The sequence below is a fragment of the Microplitis mediator genome, chromosome 11 (assembly GCF_029852145.1).
Source record: "Microplitis mediator isolate UGA2020A chromosome 11, iyMicMedi2.1, whole genome shotgun sequence".
NCBI lineage: Eukaryota > Metazoa > Arthropoda > Insecta > Hymenoptera > Braconidae > Microplitis > Microplitis mediator.
In genome coordinates this window covers 1,192,591-1,201,812 of record NC_079979.1, presented here as the reverse complement: position 1 = coordinate 1,201,812, position 9,222 = coordinate 1,192,591, and the positions used below count along the sequence as shown (strand labels likewise).

The window sequence follows — 9,222 nt, the reverse complement described above, 5'->3', positions numbered from 1 at the left end:
TTCGGGTAATTTAAAAATTAATAACTAGGAAAGTTATGGAAATTAAGGAACAGGATTGAGCGCATTTTTAAGAATAGACTTTTGGCTACAATTTTATTTTTTTAGTGATCAACTTCCGGCTGTTAGATTAAAAGATATTGGCATGCAGATAAAGGATAAGGGAGAATTTTGGGAATGGACTTTTGATTTCAATTTAAAAAATTGATAACTTAGAAACTTACGAGAATTTAGAAGCGGGATTGGGATCGTTTTATAGAGTGGAATTATGGCGACAATTTTTGTTTAAAAAAGTTTGATCTAGGATCAATAGTTTCTGAGATATTGATCTATATAGATAGAGAGATCATAATAAAAAATTCCCAGTTTTGGTAAAAATTGATTTTTTGAATTTTGAAAATTCATAACTCGAAATTTTATGAAAATTAAGGAAAGGGGTTGGGCCCATTTCAAAGAGTGGTATTTTGGCTACAATTTTTGTTTAGAACAAATTGATCTAGGATCAATAGTTTCTAAAATATTGATCTATATAGATAGAGAGATCATCATAAAAACTTCCCAGTTTTGGTAAAAATTGATTTTTTGAACTTTGAAAATTCATAACTCGAAATTTTATGAAAATTAAGGAACGGGATTGGGCTCATTTCAAAGAGTGCCCTTGTGGCTACAATTTTTGTTTAAAACAAATTTATTTAGGATCAATAGTTTCTGAGATATTGATCTATATAGATAGACAGATCATAATAAAAAATTCCCAGTTTTAGTAGAAATTGATTTTTTGAACTTTAAAAAGTCTTAATTTCCAAAGCCATGAACGTAAAGAAACGACGATGGTCTTATTTTATAGAGCGAAAGTATGGCTACAATTTTTGAAGGCATAAGTTTGATCTACGACTGATAGATTCTGAAATATTGATCTGTATAGAAAAATTGATGTAAGAAAAAATTCCAAATATTTTTTAAACATTTCATGATTTTAATTATAAAAATTAATTATTTCAAAGCTAGTAGAGATTGAGACTTGAAATTAGTCTCAAATTAAAGCCCAGATTTTGAGCGATTTCTCCGCCCCCTATTGATTGATTTTCAAGCGAGAAGAGTATAGATATCGATCGTTAAAGATCGACATTAAATTCAATGCGTATAAAGAAAATAATATTTTTTTTATTAGGTATGTTGTTTTTGCTTATAATTACTTTGTACTTGAAAACACGTGATACCGATATCGACAAACAGCCAATCAGCTCAGGCAATTTTTCTGATAAAAATTCTATTCACAAAATAATCATTCTGAAATTCATATCTTTTATTTTCCGTCTCTGACGCAAATTATGCGACAATTAGCGACCGGTAAGAAATCATTTTATCTTCTATATTTTTAATTATAACTTTGAAACTATTGAACGTATGGAAAAAAGTTATGTACCTGAAGATCGGAACGTTTTTCGTGAAACGAAAATCAAAAAACAGAATGAAAAGTAAGAAATCTACTGGATCTAGAGTTTTGAAATGTTTCGTACACGCGCTAGTATCTCAGCCGAAAATTGCAGGCCACCCCCAACTACCCCTTAAGCAGTAAATTATACAAATTTTTCATTTTCGTTGCGCGAAAAACGTTCTGATCTTCAGATACATAAAAAGTTAAGGGATTTTTTTTTTTGTAAAATTTTATTTCCTACAAATTTATTCAAGTATTGAGTTTACACACCCACACACACATACATAAAGACACTCGGATATCATTCTGAAAATGATACCAAGCTTTGGCCGATGATTGATTGCCACGATTGGCCAACGCTTGCGACTGCCATGCTTGGCATATCGTTATCACCCGATATTCAGTCGATCTTCGGCTAATGCTTCAAATCTGGCAGCCATTCATGACCCAGTAATGGGCTGATTCTTTGTTTCTGTATGGGAAATGAACCGATTTTGATGGTTGAGGCAGCAATCGACGCGTTTCATTGAGTTCTAGAGTTGATTATATTTTGAAGTCAATCGTTCAAGTGGTTTCTAAGAAATCAATAACAAAATAAAAAAAAAAAAAATTTTTTTTCCGTAATTCGCTAATATTTTCGAGTCTACTTGATCGGATGATCTGAAATTTTCAGAAAAGTTGATGGCCAACAAGCTCTTTCGATTGCCGCCTTAACCATCCAAATCGGTTCATTAGTTAAAAAGTTATAGACCGGACACACACATACATACATACATACATACAGACACTCGGACATCATTCTGATAATAGTCAGAATAGCTTCCTAGGACCTCAGAACGTCGACTTCTGATGAAATTTCGATTTTCGCGAATCGGGGTGAAAACAATAACTTTCCAATTTTTCGAAAATCGTCGATTTTCTTAGCGGGAAGTTAAAAAACATTTTTAAAAAAAATTTTATTTTTGGAATAGCTCCAAACGAGCTTTACCGATCAAGCTCAATTTTTCACAGCTTTTAGATATCGACAAGCCGTGTCGAATGCCACCTTGCCGATCAAAATCGGTTCATACGTTCAAAAGTTACAGATATTTACATACGTACGTACGTGACAATTGTTATTGGTTGACATCAAAATTCAAAGCGTATAAGAAAATATAATAATTATTTAGTGAAGCGAAAAAAAATTTTTGGATCGTACAGCACGAGTTGTGCAATATTGATCTGTATAGAAAAATTGATGTAAGAAAAAATTCCAAATATTTTTTTAACATTTCTTGATTTTAATTATAAAAATTAATTATTTCAAAGCTAGTAGAGATTGAGACTTGAAATTAGACTCAAATGAAAGCCCAGATTTTGAGCGATGTCTCCACCCCCCTTTTGATTCATTATCAAGCAAGAAGAGTATAGATATAGATCGTTAAAGATCGACATTAAATTTAATGTGTATAATGAAAATAATATTTTTTTTATTAGGTATGTTGTTTTTGCTTATAATTACTTTGTACTTGAAAACACGTGATACCGATATCGACAAACAGCCAATCAGCTCAGGCAATTTTTCTGATAAATATTCTACCCACAAAATAATCGTTCTGCAATTGATAACTTTTATTTTCCGTCTCTGACGCAAGTTATGCAACAATTAGCGACCGGTTTATAGATAAAACATTTGTTAAACTTGATGGTGAGGGCAATCGTTAGGTATTTAAAATTCGCTTGCTGCTCCCATTGATAGCATAGTCGACAGAAGTTACCAAAACCTTGACAAACATCAACGATCGGTAAGAAATCATTTTAGCTTCTATATTTTTAATTAAAACTTTGAAACTATTGAACTTATGGAAAAAAGTCCTGCGACTTTTTTTTATGAAATTTTATTCCCTACAAATTCATTTCAGTACTTTTTTGACGTATCATTGATAACTTGCCTGTAATCTATAATTTTTATAAACGAGAACGGAAAATTTTAATTCCAGCCGATCTATTAATTTTTAATTTAAAATTACGGATAAACTATCAAAAATATGAAAAAAATTATAGGAATCAAAAATGTAGAGAGATAAAATTTCCTATAAAAAAGATAATCATAATATTTCATGTAAATGCAATAGTTTCAACGGAATTTTTAATTAAAGTTAAATAAATTTTTTAGTTTTAAAAGTCAACGAAATAAATCAAAATGTTCAAAATCATTTTACTGTTATCAATATTTACGTTAATGATTGGGCTTGTGGTAAATGAAGAGGATTGTATGGGTCGAAGTGTAAGTTTAAAAATTTTATATGTATAGAGTTATAATAAAAGATTGTCACAACTCAACATTGGAGAATTTGAATTCCAACGGAAACGAAAAACTTAAAGAAGATTTTTGCACACCTACTCTAGTGCGAAAGCGATGAATGTGCGATTCATTCATTGAAGTATGGATGCAAAGTCGATTTCGATTCTAATCGGCATTTAGTTTTTGAAGTCAATTAAGAATCGATTCTTAATATTCAACTTTCGAAAAAATCTATCGCATTTTTTTACTGCCATCGGCTATTAAAAAAACCCATCTTATAAAAATGTGACATCCATTTTGAAAATTACACTTATATTTCTAAAAATAAAAAAAAATATAATAAAAATGAAGAATTCTCAAATTTTCGAATTTTTCTTATCAAAAGTTTTTTTGAAGCTGTAAAAAATGGTAGACGAGTATAAAATTATTTATATTCTTGAGAGTTATAGGCATTCAAATATTTTTTATCCGAAATTTTCAAAAATTCCCCTAGCAGAAGCAAAATGGCGGGATATTTAAAAATGTTGAGAGTTTATAAGACTGGGAGCCAGATTAAAAATTAATAAAATAATCGACGACCAGGGCCCACTGGGGGTCTATCGATACTCCAGCGAGGCCGAACCTGGACCTTGATAATTAAATTTATATTGGAAATTTTCCAGTATGCACGACCTACAATAAATTTTCTTTAATTTAAGAAATTTAATTACAGTGTAACGGCTTCCAACCGTGTTGTGAAGGATTCTTTTGCTTCGGATACGCACACATATGTATGAAATCGGAAAAAAATAATTGAACTTCAAATTCGAGGTATCAATAATTTAATTTCAACATCTATTAAATTATTCCTTCAAGTAAAATTATGTAAGACGCATAAACAAATGAATAAATAGTATTGCGCTATCAAAATATAAAATGGTTATTATTTTGTAATCAATTTTTCCTTGTCATAGTTTGTTAAAAAATTTTCTCAACTTTAGGAATCAATAACTTAGATACTTATGGAAATTAAGAAACAGGATCGGGGTTGCTTTGAAGATAAGACTTCTGGCTACAATTTTTATTGCTAAGAAATCCACCTAGGACCAATAGATTTCGCGATATTGATCTATCTACAATGGTCACAAAAATTAAGGGATATAAAAAAAATTCGAGTTTTTGGGTGATTTTCAACATGCTGTAAATCGGTGAAAAATTGTCGTAGAGTAAAAATGACAAGAGCAAATTGTAGCCTCAAGTTTATAGTTTTCAGATCTGAAGTTGAAATTTTTTATCATGCACGGTTTTGGAGTAATCCTAAGAAAACCACCGCAAAAAAAATTTTACAAATTTTTGATCGTCTTCGAAGACGCATATGGGCTTTAATAAACTCTTTTAGGAAATTTAATGCCCTTTAATTTGCTTTCCTTGCAACGTCTTTACGACAATTTAGCGCCGAGTTCCCGACTAGAATTTCTTCCTGATTTGCCTGAAGTACCATAAGGACCTCATCGGGTTAATATAAGGTTTGCCTTATTAGGGCAAACCCGACAAGTTCCTTGTCAGGACCTCATCAGGATATCCTTATTAAAAAAATCGGTCTGTCAGTTGACCCTGCGGGCCAGCCCCAAAACTTCCCGCTGTTTTCGAGCTCGTTGGGCTCGAAAACATTATTGTGATTACATTTTCGAGCTCTTCGAGCTCGCAAATACTTTTGTATCCCATTGTTTAGTAAACAACCATTTTTTAGCATTTCCTTCTCCCACGATATCTCGCGAACGAATGAACCGATTTTGATGGTTGAGGTGGCATTCGACGCGGCTTATAGAGTTTTAGAGCTGATGAGATTTTGGAATCGATCCATCGCGCAAATTAAAAGTTATCCAAATAAAATATTTTCGAAAAAATTTTATTTTTGAAATATCTCTGAACGCACCCTACCGATTAAGTTCAAATTTTTACGGCTTCAAGACATTAACAAGCCGCGTCGAATGACACCTTAACGATCAAAATCGGTTCATCCGTTCAAGAGTTATGAATATTTACATACATACATACATACGTACGTACGTACACACATACATACACTCGGACATCATCGTGAAATTAGTCAGGATAGCTTCCTAGGACCTCGAAACGTCGACATCTGATGGAAATTCGATTTTTGTAAATCGGACCGAAACCAATAATTTCCCGAAGTTTTGAAAATTTTCAATTTTCTTAGCGGGAAGTTAAAAAAAGTTATTTGCCATCAGGTCAACCTGACGAGTTCCTGATCAGGACCTTATCTGGATATCCTTGTTCAAAAAAAAGTTATCCCATCCCTTTAAATATTCCATTTACAGGCTAAAAATTAAAAAAAAGAACAAAAGAATATTATATAAAAATCACGTCAATCATTGCAGCACAGATTTTTTACCTCTTCATCAGTTATTCTTTGACATCATAATGAATATTATATTTACACTTTCAAGATCACTTGCGTATGTCAGCCCAGTGGATAGCATCGAGGACTTTGAATCGAAAGGACGCAGGTTCGAGCCCAGCAGTTATCGGGATTTTTTCATCAATAAAAAATATGTTTACTTCCTCTAATTAATGCTCTCAATACAATAGATAAAATTCTCGATCGAATTAAAATTCTCGTATTTTTTTTTGCAGTTTAATATTTTTTTATCAATAATTACTAATATCCTGGATATCCTGGTAAGGTCCTGATAAGGCCATCCCGATAAGGACCTCATTGTTTGCTTGACTGCTGCTTGGTAATAAGTAATTTTCCTGAAGCATAAATATTTAGTTGTTGCAGCTTAATTTTATGCTATTACGGCTACATGAAAATCATGTAGCCGAAACATGACAAATCATGTCTATTTACCAAGACTACATCATGTTGCATTTACTATTCGGTTTTTTACGTCTATATCCCATAATTCCAATCAATCATTACCATAACGGTATGGGATGATATTTGATAAATGTACTAGGAACGGTTACCATAAATTTATCTCCGTGTATAGACGTAGAAGGAGCTAGAGCAGAGGAAAAAATGTACAATTTCAGTAAAAATTGATTTTTTGAACTTTCAAAAGTCGTAACTTCGAAAGTCATGAAAATAAAGAATCGACGATAGTCTTATTTTGAAGAGCGGAAGTTTGGCTAAAATTTTTGTCAGCAAAAGTTTGATCTAGGACCGATAGATTCTGAAATATTGATCTGTATAGAAAAATTGATGCAAGAAAAAATTACTATTTTTTTTTAAACATTTCATGATTTTAATTATAAAAATTAATTATTTCAAAGCTAGTAGATATTGAGACTTGAAATTAGTCTCAAATTAAAGCCTAAATTTTAAGCGATTTCTTTACCCCTCTATTGATTTATTTTCAAGCAAGAAAAGGAGAGATATCGATCGTTATTGATCGACATTAAAATTCAATGCGTAGAAAAAAAAATAATATTTTTTTTTTAGGTATTTATCTTTGTTTATAATTACTTTGTACTTGAAAACTGGTGATACCGATATCGACAAACAGCCAATCAGCTCAGGCAATTTTTCTGATAAAACTTCTACCCACTAAATAATCGTTCTGAAATTGATCTTTTCTTTTCCGTCTCTGACGCAAGTTATGCGACAATTAGCGACCGGTTCATAAGTAAAATATTTGTTGAATTTGATGGTGAGGGTAATCGTTAGGTATTTAAAGTTCGCTTGCTGCTCCTATTGATTGCATAGTCGACAGAAGTCACCAAAACCTTGACAGACATCAACGATCGGTAAGAAATCATTTTAGCTTTTATATTTTTAATTATAACTTTGAAACTATTGGATTTATGGAAAAAAGTCCTGCAACTTTTTTTTATGAAATTTTATTCCCTACAAATTCATTTCAGTACTTTTTTGACGTATCTTTGATAGTTTCCCTGTAATTTGAAATTTTTATAAACGAGAACGGAAAATTTTAATTCCAGCCGATCTATTAATTTTTAATTTAAAATTACGGATAAACTATCAGAAATATGAGAAAAATTATAGGAATAAAAAATGTAGAGAGATAAAATTTCCTATGAAAAAGGTCATCATGATGTGTCATGTAAATGCAATAGTTTCAACGGAATTTTTAACTAAAATTAAATAAATGTTTTAGTTTTAAAAGTCAACGAAATAAATCAAAATGTTCAAAATTATTTTACTGTTATCAATATTTACGTTATTGATTGGGCTTGTGGTAAATGAAGATTGTGCGGTTCTTGACCAATATGTAAGTTTAAAAATTTTTTATGTATAGAGTCATAATAAAAGATTGTCACAACTCAACATTGGAGAGTTTAAATTCCTAAGGAAAAAAAAAAACTTAAAGATGATTTTTGCACACCTACTCTAGTGCGAAAGCGACGAATGTGCGATTCATTCACTGAAGTATGGATGCAAAGTCGATTTCGATTCTAATCGACATTTAGTTTTTGAAGTCAATTAAGAATCGATTCTTAATATTCGACTTTTGAAAAAATCTATCGCATTTTTTTACTTCCATCGGCTATTAAAAAAACCCATGCTATTAAAATGTGACATCCATTTTGAAAATTACACTTATATTTCTAAAAATAAAATAAAAATAAAGAATTCTCAAATTTTCAAATTTTCCTTGTCAAAAGTTTATTTGAAGCTGTAAAAAATGGTGGACGAGTATAAAATTATTTATATTTTTGATAAAATTATAGGCATTCAAATATTTTTTATCCGAAATTTTCAAAAATTCCCTTCGCAGAAGCAAAATGGCGGGATATTTAAAAATGTTGAGAGTTTATAAGGCTGGGAGCGAGATTAAAAATTAATAAAATAATCGACGACCAGGGCCCACTGGGGGTCTATCGATGCTCCAACGAGGCCGAACCTGGACCTTGATAATTAAATTTATATTGGAAATTTTCCAGTATGCACGACCTACAATAAATTTTCTTTAATTTAAGAAATTTAATTACAGTGTTACGACAAAAAGTGCTGTGAAGGATTCTTGTGCAATGCAATGTCCATGAGATGTATAAAACATTAAACAATTTGTGGAACTTCAAATTCGAGGTTTTAATAATTTAATTTCAACATCTATTAAATTATTCCTTCAAGTAAAATTATGTAAGACGCATAAACAAATGAATAAATAGTATTGCGCTATCAAAGTATAAAATGGTTATTATTTTGTAATAAATTTTTCCTTGTCATAGTTTTTTAAAAAGTTCCCGGGTCAAAAATAAAACTTGATTCGGGCTCGCTTCGCCTTATTTTCTTTTGAAGTGATCGATTTGCCGACGATTTTTCGATAAGATCTCGACTTTTTCGACTTAAATTTAATTTTTTTCAACTTTTTGAACTTATTTCAACTTGTTCGTGTTTTTTGATCTTAGTTTGAACTTTTTCGTCTTTACTTCGAGCACGATAGTCATTCACCTTACTTCCGCCATTATGTACAAAAATTATTTCACCTTATTTTTGACTTTTTCGTCTTATAATTTAAGTCGAATAAGT

General features: G+C 31.0%; 2 long non-coding RNA genes across 2 annotated transcripts; both read left to right on the top strand.

The window, feature by feature from the left end:
* The first annotated feature begins 1,320 nt into the window (after nucleotides 1-1,320).
* LOC130677621 (uncharacterized) lies at nucleotides 1,321-4,635 on the top strand. The gene is made up of 4 exons (XR_008991650.1): nucleotides 1,321-1,347; nucleotides 2,912-3,219; nucleotides 3,591-3,701; nucleotides 4,432-4,635. It is a non-coding gene; the product is annotated as an uncharacterized LOC130677621 (long non-coding RNA).
* Nucleotides 4,636-7,317: 2,682 nt separating this feature from the next.
* LOC130677631 (uncharacterized) lies at nucleotides 7,318-8,884 on the top strand. Its single transcript, XR_008991665.1, has 3 exons — nucleotides 7,318-7,475; nucleotides 7,847-7,960; nucleotides 8,684-8,884. It is a non-coding gene; the product is annotated as an uncharacterized LOC130677631 (long non-coding RNA).
* The last annotated feature ends 338 nt before the right edge of the window (nucleotides 8,885-9,222 follow it).